General features: G+C 38.7%; 1 long non-coding RNA gene across 10 annotated transcripts in view; it reads right to left on the bottom strand.

The window, feature by feature from the left end:
- Positions 1–19782, bottom strand: part of LOC129630391 (uncharacterized) — a 199084-nt gene that overhangs the window by 91271 nt on the left and 88031 nt on the right. Inside the window, exons 4-5 of one of the 10 annotated variants that reach the window (XR_008703671.1) lie at positions 15471–15501; positions 14324–15043 (exon numbers count right to left, since the gene is read on the bottom strand). The exons of 6 other annotated variants lie outside the window; for them this stretch is intronic. This is a non-coding gene — a long non-coding RNA (uncharacterized LOC129630391). 3 more of the 10 variants (XR_008703665.1, XR_008703664.1, XR_008703660.1) reach the window with 3 other exon arrangements.

Here is a 19782-nt window from a genome sequence, read left to right as displayed (position 1 = left end):
ATGTCCCCACACGGCATGGCTTGCTATGGTCTGTGTGATCAGACTGACTAGTTTTCTGTGATTATGGTTTCAATGTGTCTGCCCTCTGATGCCCTCTCACAACACTTACTGTCTTACTTGATTAGAATAGTTCACAGTTAATTTTATTCACTGCATTGTTGCAACAGCCAGAAAAGAAAATCAATGCTTTGATTTAAAGCTTTATCCTATCAAAACTATAGACACACAGGAAAAGGAAAAGTAAGCAAACTTTTCCATTAGGCCACATAATGATCTTTCCTCTCTCTTTCTGGGAAGTGCCCTGAGTTAAAATAAGTAAGCTCCTCTTCTTAATAGTTTGTAATGTAACCTCCCAATAAACAAGTTATAGTTATCCCTCTCCCTTGATTAGACAAATATGAACTAAGAGACAGGCTTGTATTTTTCCCTATGCACTCTTTCAAATAAATTCAGTAGTTCCTAAACAATGTTTTCGTTAGAAATTTTATCAGTATAAATCATCTTGGAAGAGAAAGCTCAATAGGACAAATTAAATGAAGCTACTACAGAGTGTATTGTAACTGAATGATAATTGCTGTTAGGGAAGAATCTTATCCATTTTTCTTCCTCATATCTCCAAATGTGCCAAAGAATAATGTTCAGAATGAAACACTTAGTATTACTTGTCTAGAACAACCCTTAAGGAGCCTCGAAGTGTCCATCATATGAACAGTTGGCATCAAGCATCGGTTTATCCAAACACACTTGATATATATGACTGGTTGGGTAGCATTTCACTGAATCCTGGAAGAACGTTAAATTTCCTCAGCCAGTTATTCTGGAGAGAAGTGAGGATTATGAGAAGTCAATGAAGATTTAATTCACTGCATTTCAGATATTTGCTTCCTGGAAAGAGTTCTCTGTTTTTCTGAAAAAAGCACTGGGTTCAGGGGTGGCTCAGCAACTCCCACTGATATTTCCTATTAATATTTGAGGGTAGATGCTCAGATGTGGCTGTCAAAGGATTAACCTGTAAATCTCAGGATATCGACACAGGACAGTGTGTGGACACATGCTGCTGGGCATGTCAGAAGTCTAGAACTACATAACTAACTTTGACCAATTAACACATCTCAATCTGTGGGTCTTCATCTCCTCTAACTTTGAAGTGAAAAAGAGAGATGTTCATTATGATGGAGTGGTAGTGGTGAGAAAAAAAAATGAGAAAGTTCTTTTCAGTTTGGGGGGAATCTACTGGTTTGTTCTGCTTTTAGTGAATTCTATTTTCCTGTTTATTTCTATTACAAGCGACGATGTCATCATAGGAATAATACTTCCCCATTGCCAAAAAATTTATCTCAATTTCAATATCTGCAATGTTAACCAACTTTTGCTATACTAAAAATACATCACAAAGTAAAAACATTCAGTTAAAATTTAAAATTGGAATAGAACCTAGAAGAGTAAATATTTACTTCATTCTGCTTATACTTCTATCGACATAAAAATTTTATGGAGGAATGTATAGAGAATATGTGGTACATATATATAATGGAATACTACTCATTCATAAAAAAGTGAAATAATGCCATTTGCAGTGATATGGCTGGACCTAGAGATTATTATACTAAAGTTAAATAAATCAGGCAGAGAAGGAAATATATGATATCACTTAAACATGGAATCTTAAAAATGGTACAAACACACCTATTTACAGAACAGAAATAGAGTTATAACTGTAAAAAACAAACTTGCAGTTATCACAGGGGTAGGGGGAGGGATAAATTGAGACTGACATAGAGATACTACTATGTATAAAACAGATAACTAATAAGGACCTACTGTATAGCACAGGGAACCCTACTCAATACTCTGTAATGGCCTCTATGGGAATAGAATCTTTAAAAAAGTACATATATGTATAACTGATTCACCTTGCTGTATACCTAAAATGAACAAACATTGGAGATCAACTATAAAAAATATAAATCCAATAAAAACTTTTTAAATTAAAATAATAGTTGTAATCCTTCCTCCTGTTTGCCAGCCTATATAGATTCATCATGTCTTTCTTTACAACCACAATAGGTTGAGAATTCTATCCTTTGCAGCCATAACAGATTGTTTCCAAATACAGTCACCCAGCAACATCTTTACATCAGCAGTTGTCTAATGTATGCTTATAATGGAGAATGTAAACATTAAATAGTCATCTAACAATAAAAATCATGCCCCTTTCAAACCCTCCTGCACTGTTGCTGGGAATGCAAAGGGGTATAGTCACTGTGGAAAACAGTTCAGAGGTTCCTTAAAAAACTGAGAACAGTGTTACCATATGATCCAGCAATCCCACTCCTGAGCATATATCCAGAGAAAACCACGGTTCAAAAAGATACATGCACCCCAGCGTCCACTACAGCGCTATTCACAAAGCCAGGACGTGGAAATAACCTAAATGTCCATCAGCAAAGGAATGGATAAAGAAGTTGTGATACATATATACAATGGAATACTACTCAGTCATAAAAAGAACAAAATTAAGCCATTTCTAGCAACATGGGTGGAGCCCGAGATTCTCACATTGAGTGAAGTAAGTCTGACAAAGAAAACAAAAACATCATATGATATCACTTATACATGGAATCTTAAAAAAATAATAAACAGCTACAAAATTGAAATAAAGTTACATGTGTAGAAAATAAATCTATGGCCACCAGCAGTAGAGGGTAGGAAAGGATAAAATGGAAGGTTGGGATTGACACATACACACTACTACAAATGAAATAGATAACTAATAAGGTGCTACAGGATAGCACAGGGAACTCTGCTCAATACTCTGTAATGTCCTGTATGGGAAAAGAATATAGAGAGTGGATTAATGTATTTATATAACAGATGCACTTTACTGTACACCTGAAACTAAAATAACATTGTAAATCAATTATACCCTAATAAAAGTTTTAAAAAAACATGCCGTATTCCTCAAAAAGATCTTCAGGGCATATCTGAGCCAAATAAGGGCTAAAGAGGCCACATTATCTGTTGCACTATCACATCAGAGTGGAGAAGGCACTGGCACCCACTGCAGTGCTCTTGCCTGGAAAATCCCATGGACACAGGAGCCTGGTGGGCTGCAGACCATGGGGTCGCGAAGAGCTGGACACGACTGAGAGACTTCACTTTCACTTTTCCCTTTCATGCATTGGAAAGGAAATGGCAACCCACTCCAGTGTTCTTGCCTGGAGAATCCCAGGGACGGGGGATCCTGGTGGGCCGCCGTCTATGGGGTCACACAGAGTCGGACACAACTGAAGCGACTTAGCAGCAGCAACACATCAGAGATAGATCTCACCAGCTAGCCTAGCGGTAGGTTCTATAACCAGCAGGTTCTATAATGAGCTGTTGGTTGAATTCTAAGTGAACCACTATTCAAGTTTAAAAATGTATGTCTGTTCCACCTGTAGCACAAGCTCAGTAACAATTATAATCCACAAAGAGTTACATCAATTGTTTATTGTAAACCTACAGAAAAAAATACATATGACTCAACAACAAAAAAAATACCCTGAAAATTAATTATTGTTTTACCTGGTGTTTACTTTTCTGTATATAAAATTTTTGGTATATCAAAAAATCACTATACAGTGACTTTTTTTTACTTATGATTAATATGAATTTTACTTGTGTTTAAACATGTCATTTCTATGTTATTCATAAAAGAAACAATAGTAGATGGAGAAAACTATACTTCTCAGTAGATTATTTTGTTCTTTCTGAGGCCCCTTATGATAAATTTTTCTCTGATGACAGGAATTACAACTTGGTGAACATCAGAAGCCAGTCTACACAGTAAAAAACTGCTAAATCCATGCTGGTCCATGCACTTTTCCTTAAAATTATAGATATTACCACAAAGCTGCTAGTGAAATAATCTATTAGAGGTTTATTTTCCTTCTACCCTACTTTAGATTACAAATAAATTGAGGATAGAAACCTATTTTATTTTTATATCCTATTATCAATACATCTTACATGATACAGTTAATAAGTTTATAAAAGCTCTTCATATAAGGCAAATTTAATAAAAAGTATATAATATGAAAGCTATTATAATGTCAGAGATTGGACGGATAAGGGTTCAAACTATGGAAAAATTACTTGATATACAGAATTATTTGCCTCTAACTAGCTTGTTGTTATGCACAGAGCAGCAGTGGTTTGCCTCCCTCTAATCACCAAACATGAATGTAACTGCATTTTTGCCAGAACTCACAATGGCAAGGTCTGGGATTCCATCCATTCCGATTTTTCAGTTCTTTGTCAAATATTAATTATTTTCTCTGACATCGTAAGGGAGGGAACTCTTAAAAGAAAAAATCACCCCCTCTATGTTCCAGGCACACTGGATTATGTATTTGAACCTGACAACAGTCACATCATTATTTTCATCTCTCCCCTGCAATGTGAGCTACAAGAGAGCAGAGATTTTTTCTATTTCATTCTCTACTGTTTCCTTGGGACTTGAAACAGAGTAAGAGCTTAATAAACAATCTTCAAATCAAAGTAGAAAGGCAAGTTATCATATGACTAAGAGTGTGGGTCCTGATGTCAGACATTCTGGAATGACTTAACGACTGCATATTTGCTCCTGTTACTAGTTATCAATCTTACTTTGTCTCAGTCTCTTCATCAATAAACTGGAGATGATAACTATCCAGGTCTTCATGGGGTTGTTATGAGGACTAAAGAAATAATTTCAAGCAAAGTGCTTAAGGGGCTTCCCTGGTGGCTCAGATGGTAAAGAATCCACCTGCAATGCAGGAGACCCAGGTCTGATCCATGGAGAAGGGAATGGCTACCCACTCCAGTATTCTTGCCTGGAGAATTCCATGGACAGAATAGCCTGGTGGGCTTCAGTCAATGAGGTCACAAAGAGTCAGACACGACTGAGCAACTAACACACACACACAAAGTGCTTGAAATAGTGCTTTGCACGTATTATACACTGAATAAATGTCACTGCCTATTATTTTTATTATTATTATATTAAATATAAGGACTTTGAAATTCTTAGACTTTTTAGAGGCAAAGTTACATATCATGTAACAGAAGAAAATTATTTCTAATTTGAGACCTGTGCTCATTCTGCTAAACTTTTCTGACCACCCAGGATATTATGACGATGTAGTTTCGAGAAGTCAAGTAATACATTAGCAAAATGAGAAAACCAATTGCTTTCTTAAGGAGAACATACATACATATTAATATTAATAGTACAAAATACAATATTTTGTACAACTCAGGCGTAAGACTCAACCTCTAGAGAATTCCAGGGAGTGAGCGCTGCCTTAAAAGCATGAGTTGGTAGCTGTGATTGTGATACTATAATGCATGAGGGAGTAACACATCACTGAGGGAGGTCACCCTGGTCTGCAGAGGAGACCACTGCCGAAATCAGTGACGCTCCTGCTGTTCCTGATGGCCTTGGTGACTGGTTTGCCCTCTGGATCCTCCATACAAAATAATCTGGTGAGTTTTCTGGCTTCACCTCATACATGCATGTCAGCACTCACATCTAAGCCATTTTATTACTTCCTTTATCACTCATCAGATCCATGCGGGCATTTTCCCTTTAATCGCTTGGGTTGTCACTTTCTCTTTTTGGCTTCTAAAAGCAGCAGGTTTGCCCCATGCCAGTGTTCTCGCCAGAGTGTTAAATCCGTGTCCTGAGAAAATGCCCAAGACAGTGACTTTTTTTTTTCCAGTTAAAGATTTTATCACACTCTTGTTGATGTTTTCTCTAATTCTTAAGACTTAGAATTCTACTGAGTAACGTCAGAGTGATGGTAGCAATGATTCTGCAGACTACTCTCTGCTGTCAGGTAGAGACAGTACTCATTGCTGAGGGATCAGTTTGACACCAAGGTATTTTTAAGAACTTATTTTTGCATAAGGTTATCACAGCATGAATATATTTTCCAAACCCCAACTCAAGTATTCATGTCTCTATGTCATCTCACAAGCCGAATTTTCTTCATCACTGAAGTGATACTTGATAAAACCGAGGTGATTAGTTCCTATTCCCATTGTCCCCAGCACTAGCTGATTCTGCTTAAAGTTTACTTCTTTGTTTTGACTTCACTTCCTTTTTATATAATTTATTCTGGTGAGACATCACCATAGCTGTAACTTACTGTAATATTCCTCATTTCATATATTCTACCCCATCAGAAAGAAAGAGATCCATCTTGAACATGAAATGGGATAATCCAATGCCAGGTCTACTGCAATATCCAGCTCCCTCCCTCCCTGATCTTCTGATCTGTGGTGTAAACACAGTTTCTAGTTTCAGATGTTTTGGGGGGTATTCAGTATGTGTACACTCACATATGCATTCACATATATAAATAGATGATATCACAGTTAAAAGTCAAAGTGTTAGTCGTTCAGTGGTGTCTGACTCTTTGAGACCCCATGGACTATAGCCCGCCAGGCTCCTCTGCCCATGGGATTTCCCAGGCAACAATACTGGAGTGGGTTGCCATTTCCTTCTCCAGGAGATCTTCCCAACCCAGGGATTGAACCTGGGTCTCCTGATATCACAGTATGTATCTGTATATAAGTACAAAGAGGGAACTGCATAAAATTCAGTAAATGTTAATTATGGTTGTTGTGAAGGGTAAATATTGAATATTTTTAATATAACTTTCAAATTGCATATGTATGATTTTAATTAATAATTTCAACATATAACTTATCAGCCAAACAAAGACTTATTGAGAGTAAATGAGAAGACTATTGATATCTATACCAAGGAAATGGCATAAAGACAGACTGTCCTGGGCAAAGAAGATGCATGAGTCTCCATCCTGTTTAATGCTCATATTTTATACCCAGAAAAACCAGTAAAGAAAGTTGACTAGACCTAGGATGCACTACTCATAATTGGCAAAGTCAGGTTTCAAATACAACTGCTGTGTTTTCAATTACTACTGCTTATATAACATCTCTTTGGCCTGTTCTTGTCCCTGTGGTCAGATATGCTCTTTGCTGACTCTTTTTCCACAAGTTCACGTAAGACTTCCTATAAACTTCTTTTGTGACACTAATCTTTGTGTTATGGATGTCTGTGTACCTCTCATCTCTATTTCTAAATTATGTGTAAGCCATTTATTTCTAATACAACATCAAGCCTTTCAATGTATCTTATTTATCTATAGCTGATAACAAATTACCCCAAAACTTAGTGACATCAAGGAAACAAATGTGTATCAAAATGCTTCCTTTTTAAAGAAAGTTAGCACAAGTTTGCAGCTGACTAGTTTTCTCAGTCTGCTCTCTAGGGTGGAGTGACCTCCTTTTATTTTGTACTTCTCTCTCTCTTTCAGTCCAAGTTTATGATGTTCCTGCTCATAAAATTCTCCCGAGAACTTTGTGGCCTTCTGTGAATCTCACAGAGATTTATTCTAGTAGTCAAAAGCCATACCCACAAATCTCTAAAGGGCATTAATGAGTTTCTATTTAATTTAAAAATTGTACGTCAATATTCTATATTTCAGTGATTTAAAAAATCTACAGATAGAAATATTTATAGTCAGTTTTATCATCCTATTGGCTACCTTATTAATGAGTTAAACTCATGTTTGACTCATGCTCACTCAACTTATATAAGAATCCAGTTTTAACTCTTGAAAAATATGCTTTCAGAATAGTTCTTAGAAAGCAAGTTTTCTGTTATTACTATAACTTTGTTGATGATGAGATGTCATGGTTTCCTTTTCACTTTGAACTTATGTTTTAACAAAGTATAAAATGATACACAGAGATGAATCAGGATAGCACACAATGCCCATTAACTGTTATAAATAACCTGACTTTTACAGGCAACTGGCAGGCTAAGCAGGATTTCTTTTCCTCTTCACAAAATCTTATGAAATTTCTCCAGTTGAAAAGAATAAACAGACTGCTGTTAGAAGAATACAATTGGCCTCTGCTAAAATCTTTAAATATTTAAATATTCAATTTATTGGAGTGTATAGTACTGGATTCAGCTTTCCATGTGAGCCATCAAAAATAAATAAAATTATTTCTTTTGTTTCTAACAATTTAAAGTTCATCCTGAGAAGGACCCTTGTCATCTTATTTAATCAGAGTCCATCTCTTGAGTAACAAGTGGATAGAACAGCTGACTTACTTATCTAGAAAGAGATCATCACAGAGATGAGAAATCAAATTCCATCAGTGCCGGAATGACTGAAGACTAACTCTTAGTTCAGGCATGGAGAACTAAGATATAACAGAAAATGATAATAAACTTTGATTTTGTAATTTTTAAAAGTAATATACGGGGGGAAAACCCACTATATAGGTTCATTTTTATAGCATTTTCTTAGCATGGAATAATTAGTGCAAAAACTCAGGCTGTCAACCTCAGTGACAATTAATGATATTGAAAGAAGTCACATATTAGGAAATTCATGGTAACGAAACACATCTCAAAAAGGAGAGCTTTCTGCAGAACCGGTTTCTCATCTTAATTCTAGAATATGGAGATAACTAGTACCATCATCTATAGTTAATGCAACTCATGTCTGTGTTATCGTCTCATTTTTCTCTTGGGAAAGCAGCCCCAAATGTTTATTTAAGGAATTCAGAACAATTTAAACATACCAGCTGTTTCGACATCCTTTCTGCCAGATCGCCCTTTAGTCATGTTCTACCTCCAGAATGTATACACTCTTTAATCCAGTGTAATAAATTGTGAAATGATTTTTCTCAGTGAGACAAAAGGTACATTAATTGAAATGCTAGCCTGGCACTGGAATGGTAGGGAAGGCTGATGCAATTATCTAGGAGGTCTGTTTATTCCTTCTCCATTCTCTCTACCTCAGGACAAAATTATTATTCAGCCCAGTCAGCTTGAGCATTGCATCAGGAGTGAGATTAGAAAGTACTGATTTATAGGGAGAATTACAGCTGGGAAAAGAAATTCAGATAAGCAATATGAATTAAAGGCTTTATTTTATTTGCTCTTTTTAAAACTCTCTTCTGCTCCTTGCTCTATTTAAGTTTTATAATAATTAATTTAAGACTTTCACTATTTATGTGTATCTACATGCCTACTGCAAATATGTAACTTTGTATTCAGTTGCTGTTTCATCTCTGAAGCAAGGGAATTCTAATATATTGGCATATAAATCATGCTGGTGCATGATAAATGTGCCATAGAACACTTGGTCCCATGTCCAGGGAGGGAAATGAATGGCCTTTCAAGGGTACAATGTTCTCATAGTCAGTAGCAAATGGTGAGATTTTCTAGGTGGAAATCCTTATCTAGTAGTTCCTACCTTTCCAACATAAGCTAAGTTTACTGAGCTTTCCCTGAGACATGTAAATTCATATTTCTTGGCTTCACTTATTTTTTTTTCTTTTTTTTTTAAGCTGATAAGAGTTAACAGAATTTTATTATTTTTTTATGTTTCTCCTCTATTTTTTTTAATTCATTTATTTTTTTATTGAGGGATAATGACTTTACAGAAAAGTTGTTTTCTGTCAAACCTCAACATGAATCAGCCATAGGTATACATATATTCCCTCCCTTTTGAACCTCCCTCCCATCTCTCCCCATCCTACTCCTCTAGGTTGAGACAGAGCCCCTGTTTGAGTTTCCTAAGCCATACAGCAAAGTCCTGTTGGCTATCTACTTTACATACAGTAATATACGTTTCCATGTTACTCTTTCTGCTCTTCTCAGCCTCTCCTTCCCTCTCCCCATCTCCACAAGTTCTCTTATTTTTAAAACACACCGTCAAATAGCAGATACTAGAAGTTGGAATCCAGACAAGCAGCGTGTGTGCGTGCTCAGCCGTGTCCAGCTCTGTGCGACCCCATGGACTGTAGCCCACCAGGTTCCTCTGTCCCTGGGATTTCCCAGGCAAGAACACTGGAATGGGTTGCCATTTCCTTCTTCAGGGGATCTTCCCTACCCAGGGGACTGAACCAACACATCTGAGTCTCCTGCATGGGCTAGTGGATTCTTTACCACTGCAACACCTGGGAAGCCCCCAGACAAGTAGAGTGACTTGTAAATCTTGCTTTTGTAAGTGTGGGCCTCTTTCCCCTCATTGCTTCTGGAACTTCCTTGTCTTCCTGGCTATACAGTTTGAGATTCAGAACAACTTATTAGTTAGCAGTACCATATTACCAATATGACTATTTGGGATTAAAAAATGAAAGTATTTTGTACTGTACTGTACACAATCTGTTTAAGGAGACAGCAGGTAGCGCAGGTGTAGGGGTTCATACCATCGTCCCATGCAGATTTCCTCTGCATACTAATTACCACACAAAATGTCAATAAGCCAAAGAATAGACAGGCAAGGGTTTAATATACCTGCACATTTCAGAACTGTAATACTTAATCCTGATAAACTGGAAGCTAGAACCAGTCTCTTGCACTACACAAATGCTCAGTAATAACTACATGAGCCATTTGACTCTCCAGACAAATCATATTTCCTCTACCATATTGTTTAACCCTTTTGATAAGATTATCCTTAAATTGAAGTATATTTCTTATATAAAAGATCTGGATCAGAGACTTTGACCACTAGTCTCAAGAAGGCCAATTATCCTTCCACAAAAGTAGTGGCAAATTTAAAACGTTGCTAAGTTTTACTATAATTAATCTACTTCAATTAATCGGCAATATCTATACCTATATACAGAATAGTAATACTGTAGTAAGAAACAGTATATATTATAATTTAAAAATACATCTATGAAATCTACAGTTATGTTTCCCATTGTATCTTAAACCTATTATACTTCCCTTAGAATAGCTATATAAAAGCTCTTTTATATTCAATACTTATATTATTTCTATTTTAATAATATTTAATATTACTAAAAATAATATGAAAAGTGAAAGTGAAAGTCGCTCAGTCGGAAATTCTCCAGGCCAGAATACCAGAGTGGGTAGCCTTTCCCTACTCCAGATCTTCCAAACCCAGGGATCGAACTCTGGTCTCCTGCATTGCAGGCAGATTCTTTACCAACTGAATCACAAGGGAAGCCCAAGAATCCTGGAGTGGGTATCCTTTCCCTTCTCCAGGTGGTCTACCCGACCCAGGAATCGAACCAAGGTCTCCTGCATTGCAGGTGGATTCTTTACCAAGTGAGCTATCAGGGAAGCCCTAAAAATAATATATGATATATTTAATAGATATATTATTTAATAATATTTTGTATTATTTATATTTTAAATAATCATTGATAAGCCAAGATTTAACAAAAATGATAGTTGTAAGATGAAAATATATTTATTTCATATAAATATATATATGAAATAAATATATTTCATCTTAAGGCTTGTAAGATGTCACTAGAAGTATAATAAACATAATTTGTATGTTATTAATGACAGTTTTCAAGTTATATGTAAACAATAACCCTTGTGCCTCTTTCTGAATATTACTGCCAAACAACCATCAGACTGTGTAGGTTTTTCTCCAATAACTTTAAAGTATGAAATCTGAAATACAAAAACCACTGAGTTCAAGAGAAATGAAACCCAGAGATCCTTAGGCCCAACCCTCCTGATTTGCACAGAAAGGTTAAAAAGGCAAAGGCTTAATTAGTACACTTGAATGTCCCTCACTCCTAGCAAGTCAGCACTGGAAACAAAGGCAAGTTCAAACTCCTTCACTTTCTTGAAACAATGACTATATATGCTGCAAGCCATTCTGACAGGACAGCAAGTGTGTTCACATTTTGACTTGATAGCAAGTATGGTGATTCATATTTCCCACTGTCTAATCCAAATGACTACATTACACACTAACCCAAAGGAAAGGCATCCTTGAATAACCTTGTTTGCACAGAAACAAACTTGCACTGAAAAAGATTTGCAAACCTGAGCTAGTGTTGACAGGACTCAATCTGGAACAAGGAAGCTCAGAACTAAGAGCAGACTGATCTGATCTTTGCCAACCCTGAAATATCAAGGCAAGTTATCAAGCGTCTTATCTGCATTAAGGCCTGTAAGTGTTGTGATAAGAATGGGGGTGGGGAAATTGAGGTGAATGGAGATTTTAGAACTGAGGATGGATTCAAATCATGAAATTTAAGATTCTGTGGTAAAAGGGATTAAAACATCTTTAGTCCTTCAGAAAGATGCTCTAAAGCTATAGGAAATTTTCCCAAAGTAGCTCGAAGTAGAAAGGTACTAGAAAGATCTGGAAAAGATAAAGTGATATTTATTTAGGACATACTGCATGTCAGAAGGCAATGGCACCCCACTACAGTACTCTTGCCTGGAAAATCCCAAGGACGGAGGAGCCTGGTAGGCTGCAATCCATGGGGTCACTAAGAGTCAGACACGACTGAGCGACTTCACTTTCACTTTTCACTTTCATGCATTGGAGAAGGAAATGGCAACCCACTCCAGTGTTCTTGCCTGGAGAATCCCAGGGACGGGGGAGCCTGGTGGGCTGCCGTCTATGGGGTCACACAGAGTCGGACACGACTGAAGCGACTTAGCAGCAGCAGCATGTCAGATACTATCTTGGATTGTTTAGATTAAAATATTTCCTTGACTCTTCACAACAATCCTAGGAAGTAGATACTTTTTCTGAATATGTGTATTTAAGTTCCTTTTGGAGGGTCCCACATGGTATAGGAGTTCAGTATATATGGTCAGCAAGTAGGAAAGATTTACACAAATCCTGATCGAGCTCATTCACAATTTCTAGAGCTGGACTACTTGGGTCTAATTCTGGCTCATCACTTGTATGATGGTGAAGTTACTCCCTGTAAGCATTAGTTTTCTTATCTGTAAGATAAGACTGAGAGAGCTGGTATGAAAGTTAAATGAAGTAATGTGTACAAATCTTGCATTGTGCCAGGCACACAGCCAAGATCTCAGCCCTCAGCTATTGCTGGTATCATCAATGTTGCCAGCAGAGGGCAAAATATGCCTATAAAAGCAGAGTTCTAAGCATCCCAAAGGCCTCAAACCCTCAGGCGGCCAGAAAGAAACATTACATTGTAGGGAGAGACTATTTCCTCTTGGAGAAAAAATTACTGTGGCTCTAAGCAAATAGCCTGGACATTGGGCCAACCACAGGAGGCCCCCCAAAACCAGGGCAAGATCTAGAAACTATAGAAACCAAGAATGGAAAGACTGTGCTTGAGAGGACCAGCAACCTCAACAGCAGGACCTGAGCAGCCCCAGAGGGAGCCAGCTGGGAAGACTGCCTGGGAATCTCCTCAGTTTATCCCAAATTTCCCACATGGATAGAACATGAAGGGCTGAGGAAGGCAGGCAAGTCATAGTAATAGTTAGCATCAACTTGGCAATCCTTACAAAAACTTTATGAATCACAAAGAAACTGAGACACAAGGCAGTTAAGTAAATTTAACATCTCAAACCGGGAAAGCCAAGACTCTTTATCTACTCTGTGTTTCTGTAGAAAAGTCTCCAAGAATCCAAGTGTGTCTGCAATAACATGTTTGAGTTTTTTTTTTTTTCCTTTTTAATCATTCCTCTAGCCCCCCACAAGGCAGGCACAGAGGCTTGGCTGAGCCCCAGTGAAGGAGCATCTCGGTCACCACATGACTTGGTCCTTTCTGCAAGAAGGACAATGTTACCCACAAGAGGCATCAGGTTTCTACAACATCCTAAGTCAAGTCTCTTCAAGTTCCCTCTACAATAAGAAAGAGAATGAGGTTATTCTCTATCCATACCAGGTGCTTTCTCTCTCTCAAAAGCACTCAAGTGTTTTTATTTATTGATTTTGTATGGTGGTGCTTTGGAGTCATGTTTAGAAAGTTCTTCAGTGTAAACAAGAGAAAGATTTGCTGATGTTTATATCATTTAGGTTTCAAAGAAGCAGAACCACTAGGAAATAGATAAATAATGATTTGTGGGTTTGTGTGTGTGTGTGTTAAAGTGCCCTGCGGGCATGCTCAGTTGCCTCAGTAGTGTCTGACTCTCTGTGACCCCATGGACAATAGCCTACCAGGTTCTTCTGTTCACGGGATTCTCCCAGGCAAGAATACTGGAGTAGGTTGCCATGCCCTCCTCCAGGGGATCTTCCTGACCCAGGGATTGAACCTGAGTCCCCTGTGTCTCCTGCACTGGCAGGCAGATTCTTTACCACTGAGCCACCAGGGAAGCCCAAAGTACCCTACTGTTATTGTATTATTGTCAGTTTCTCCCTTTATCTGTTACTATCTGCTTTATATACTTAAATGCTGCAGTATTAGGTGAATATAGATCTAGAAACTACAGAAACCAAGAATGGAAAGACTGGTGCTTGCGACTATTAAAAATACTATATACTCTTCTTGTGTTGATCTCTTTATTTTTATATAAATAATGATTTTTAAATAGGACTTTGGGGAATTGGGGGAACTGATTAACTAGTCTTTGTGAAGGGCTGATTTTATGTCTGAAGCTGGAGTTGAAAGTCTGGAAGAAAGAACAAAAATACACTCGAACCATAAACACAAGTAGAGCCCATGAACCCCAACAGAAACTGGTGACGTGTTGCCTTGAAATTGGCAGAACTACAGGAGCTGGGGCATGTGACATCTTCACCTCTGACTGAGGAACCAGAGAAACTGATTAAGGCTCCAGAGAAAGGTGGAACAGTCGCAGGCCTGGTGGTTGCCACTCAACAACCAAATGAATCATCAAATAAGCAACAGTGTGTAAAATAGCTGTTACTACATTCCGGCTTTCTAAATATCTCAGAAGAATCTCTCACGTGGCCCACCCTAACCAGACACATGTAAGAAACAGGCTTCTGGGAAATGCAGTTCAGCCCGGCCCAGCTGACACAATACAAAACAACCACAATCAATCCCTTTTCAATTTGGCATACATGCACATTTTAGTAAACCATATTTAAACTACAGTAATCATGACAAAGCCATGCCTCCACCCAACAGGACACAATAATATCCTGAGTGCAATCAAAAGCAAGCTAACACAGAGATACACATCCAGGAAGGCAGTGTGAGGAGTCCTGCAGACAGGCATCCAGCAAAGCAACTCTCACTGGAAAAAAAATTACCAAAAAAAATTTTAAGTCTCAAAAATTGTCCTGAGGATGTATATAAAAGAAGAAAACTTCATTTAAGAATATCTGTTGCATCTTGGTAGGAAGAATAAGAGTCTGTGTCTCTTGAGCCATAACTTTTTCACCCTCTTCCCTCCACAGCTCTTCTAATGGAAGACGCACTCCAGGTGGGTGTGGCCTAGGAGATGGAACTCCCTCACCTTTCCGTTCCAGAGCTGCGTATCGCCCCCAGGAGAGGCAAGCCACTAGTATTTCTCACCACCCTATAGCCTGGGTCAGACAGGCTAAATTATAGATGAGGGCAGATAAGGGGCTGGGGGCTCTCCAAGCAGTCTCCACTTATAGGGAAGAGGCTTTAGTCCACGTGCAGCAGGCTGAGAATACTGGGGTCTCCATCATCCTCACCTCAGTTCATTCAGTAGGTAGAGGCTTCAGACTAGAAGAGGTAAACCAAAAAGACCAGAAATTATCAGCCTTACCCAGTGCCTGCCCATACTAAAGGGGATCATACCAAGAGAAAGTGGGTCACTGTCCCGGCTCTGGAACAATGGCTTCGAGTTTTGTACGGAGAAGAATCAGGATATACAGAGTACACTGAAGGTCTTTCCAAAGGAAATGACTTTATTGACAAAGTACGAGAAAGTTCAAGACGAAGGGGGCTTTGAAAACAATGGAAATTTAAATGGTAAGCAATTAACATAGGCTGATCACTCCATCAGAATCCGAAGCTAAGCCACAGGACAGCTAGTTTACCATTAAAATAAAAACATGGGAGGTAGTAACTGTTTTATAATTCCGCAAAGGGTAGTTTTGGCAGAAACACTGAGGACATTTAAAGACAAACTCATATCTACAGAACAAGTTGTCTACTCCAGTAAGAAGAAAGCACCCCCCTCCACTATGGAAACACTCCTGGGCAATCAACCTGCCACCATGTAGCTTGCTGATACTCCTGAGGAATGGTGACATGTTAGGGTTCAATGTTGATCTCATTTGATGACATAACTTAGCAGTGACTATAGTCAGACTGGGGAGTGGAAAAAGAAAAATAACCTCCATCATGCCATCGTGGTCACTTTGTGTATCAGCACATTAGACAATGGGTTAGGAGGCTGACTGAACTGATTCATCCCCTGGCTACTGAAGGCATTCTGTCTTGAGGTCACCCTTTGGTAAGCATTCCCACAGGACACAAATATCTCCATATTCTATATTCCTTTAACTATCTAGGGGGAAAAAAAGGCCACAGTCTTTAACTGCTATAAAACCATACTTTCTGACCATATCTTTTCTTTTCTCAAACTAAATTTGAACAACTTATGGAAACACCCTGAAGTTCTGCCCACTGGGAAGGCTTCCCTTTACTACTCTCCTTTAAAGCCTTCCCAGAGTGGGATGGTGGTGCTACAGCCATCCATTTTTGAGTAGTTCCTGCATTTTCTTCCCTTGGGCAATTGACTAGAGAATTTCCCAAGCAGGCTTAGGGACAGGCTGAGAAAGAGAAAATAATGTATTGGAAGTAAGAGTCATCTGGTCAACTTTCTCATGCAATTTCCACGTGCCTTCAGGATCTGGTTCTGCTTTGTTATGCAGTGCGGATGTGCATGACAACTTCATGGTATCATGTGTCAGAACACAGCTAGTTCAGGAAGGATAGCTCAAGCCACATAGTAACATACCATACCATGATCAAGGGTTCACTTCCTCTAAGATCCAGTAGCAAGCCAGAAGCTGTTCTCAAAAGAAGGTGGTCATCTTTTTGCAAAGAATGACCTACCTTTGCTTCAAAATCCTAATAAATACTGTGTGTGCCACTTTTAGGGAGCTGGCGGAAGGCTCAAGTAGCCTCTCTCTAAGTCCCTGACACTTCAAGCATCATCAGTTTGCTGTGTCTCGTGCTCTGCATAGCAAAGCGGCTTGCACAGAGCCTCATCTTGTCCTGAGCCTCACTGAAAGCTGGCCACATACGGGTCACTCAATAAATGGGTCAGAGTAACACTTACAATGAGTCATAAGTTAGTCTCAATGCAAAAATGCCTACTTAGGTATTGTGCCTTTTTCTTAGAGGCTATATGGATCAGATGCAGTAACTTGCCCTTCACCTTGTCCATGCTTCAAATGCAGGGGGTATGGGTTCAAACTCTGGTCAGGGAACTAAGATCCCACATGCCATGCAGGATGGCCAAAATATTTTTTTTTAATTAAATAAAAAAGTAAGAAAAAGAAACGGCTACCTTAGTATCCTTCAAAGATAGCTGGAAACCTAGAAACTTCTCTAAGTTGGAAGACCACTTAACTTTGGTGTGATTTATTTCTCGCCATCATTCATGTATATTACCAATGTGTTTAGAGTAGTTGCTACTTCCGGCACAACAGGCCCAGGCAGAACTATATAATCACTGTAATGGATGAGCATATTGTCCTATGAAAGCAAACTGAAGGAGATCCCTGTAGTGTAGATTATACATAGATACTGAGAAGTTCATTCATCCCCAAGTAGGACAGTGAAAGTGTGTTCTTGTCCCTGACAGGTAAAATATACTGATTTCTTTTGTGCCCTTTGTGAAGGTGAGTAGCTCTCTACCAAGTAGTATGCTAATCACAAAAACTCCAATTTCTAAGTTCTTGATGGTGCCACTGATGCCTATAATCCCTTCAAGAATATGGCATTTCTCAGTTCACTATTTTTGCAAATAGAGGCAGTTCTAGTGAACTTCCTCACAGACCAGGGAATCAGTCTCTTGAGCATGTCTACTCGGATTATACACTTCGGTACTTGATAAATAACCACAGAATAGGAATGCGGACCTACTGAAAACACTATATGAGAACCTAAATCAAAATCCATTGATCACCTAACTTCCATAAGGTCCTACTCTGACCAATGAACCACAGTGATATTTTGGATTTTCAGGAATTAACATAATTTCAGAGCTAGTGTCCAATAATCCACAAAAATGTGCAAAAGAGACTTTCCTGGTGCCACAGTGGGTGAGAATCCACCTGCCAATGTAGGGGACATAGGTTCAATCCCTGGTCTTTGAGAATTGCACGAGCCACAGAGCAACTGAGCCTTACATCACAACTACTAAGCCCGCATGCCACAGCTACTGAGCCTGTACTTTAGAGCCCGCAAGCCACAACTGCTGAGGCTATGTGCTGCAGCCAGTGGAGACTGCCCACCTTAAAGCTGCACGCTGAAACTCCTGGGCCCGCACACTGCGACTACCGAGCTTGCATCCTGCAACTACTAAAGCCCATGCTTCTAGAATCTGTGCTCTGCAACAGGAGAAGCCACTGCAATGAGAGGCCTGTGCACGGCAACGAAGACTAGTCCCCACTCGCCACAACTAGAAAAAGCCCATGCACAGCAACGAAGACCCAGTGAAACCAAGAATAAAGGTAATAAATAAACAATTTTTTTAATGTGCAAAAATCCTGGCCAGTGCCTGGAGGTACCACTGAGGAAGGCTGAGAGGGTGACTGACATTGTAAATTTGGGGGAATGTAGCAAGATCTTTCTTCAAGGGGATCCAACTTCCCCTTCATTCAAAGGGTTCAGGGTCTGTAAACTAGTTCAAGAAGTGATTAAAAGACTATTTTCTTGAATCAAGTTCTCTATAGACATAAGCAAAAAAAACTATGCCTAAAGTAAGACTTCATTATTATCTATTAGCTGATTTTCATTATGTTGAAAGACACCACAAATACTGAATTAGCAAATACTAAACCATTGCTCTTAGGAATAATACAGTTAGATTCCTACCAGCCTCTGGTCGTATTTTAATCAGTCTCTCAATACACAGCCATGTTTTATATATGTTTCTGTTTAAAGACACCTTATTTACATATATTATTTTTTCATTAACGTTGAACTCATGGCCAAGAGCATAACTCATACCAGTAAAGATGGCAGACAGTTCCCTTGTTCACTCCAGCTGGCGTGTGAGCATCCTCTGTGAACACATATGTCATGAATGGCTGCAAAAAAACTGCTTCTGAGGTGGCAAAAACATTCTAGCAAGTAGGCAACTGTGCAAATACAAAATCTGCACATAACAAGGATTGACTATTTTAGTTTTAGGGAACACCATGATCAATCAATCAGCCAATGCCAACAATCTCTGTGAGTCATACTTTTTTGATTGTGGCTTTGGCTCTTCTTGAACTTCCCTGATGGCTCAGATGTTAAAGAATCTGCCTGCAGTATAGGAGACCCGGGTTTGATACATGGGTCAGGCAATCCATTGGAGAATGGAATAGCTACCCAATCCAGTATTCTTGCCTAGAAAATTCCAAGGACAGAGGAGCCAGGCAGGCTATAGTTCATGAGGTTGCAAAGAGTCAGACACAACTGAGTGATTAACACTTTCACTTTTGGCTCTGCTGCCTATTATAAAAAGCACTTCCTGGAAGTATTTCTTTTGGGAAGTCTTTGATAAGAAGTGCCTCCACTTGTCCTCTGCCTTCATGGAATTCTGTCATTCTCATTATGCTTCAGGATTCCAGGTTGATGGTCCCAGTTCCCATCGTAATTTCTGACCTACAGAAAAGAACCATTGAAGAACTTTAAAAATATATTTATCAAATCCATGTGGAAGGGAAAGCCAGACCAGGGAACCAGCCTCTGAGTATGTCTACTCCAATTACATATTTTAGTACTGGATAAATAACCACAGAATAGGATTGGGGACCTATTGAACACACTGTGTAAAGA

This window comes from Bubalus kerabau, chromosome 16 (assembly GCF_029407905.1).
Source record: "Bubalus kerabau isolate K-KA32 ecotype Philippines breed swamp buffalo chromosome 16, PCC_UOA_SB_1v2, whole genome shotgun sequence".
NCBI classification, from domain to species: domain Eukaryota; kingdom Metazoa; phylum Chordata; class Mammalia; order Artiodactyla; family Bovidae; genus Bubalus; species Bubalus kerabau.
This window is presented reverse-complemented; position numbering and strand designations above follow the sequence as displayed.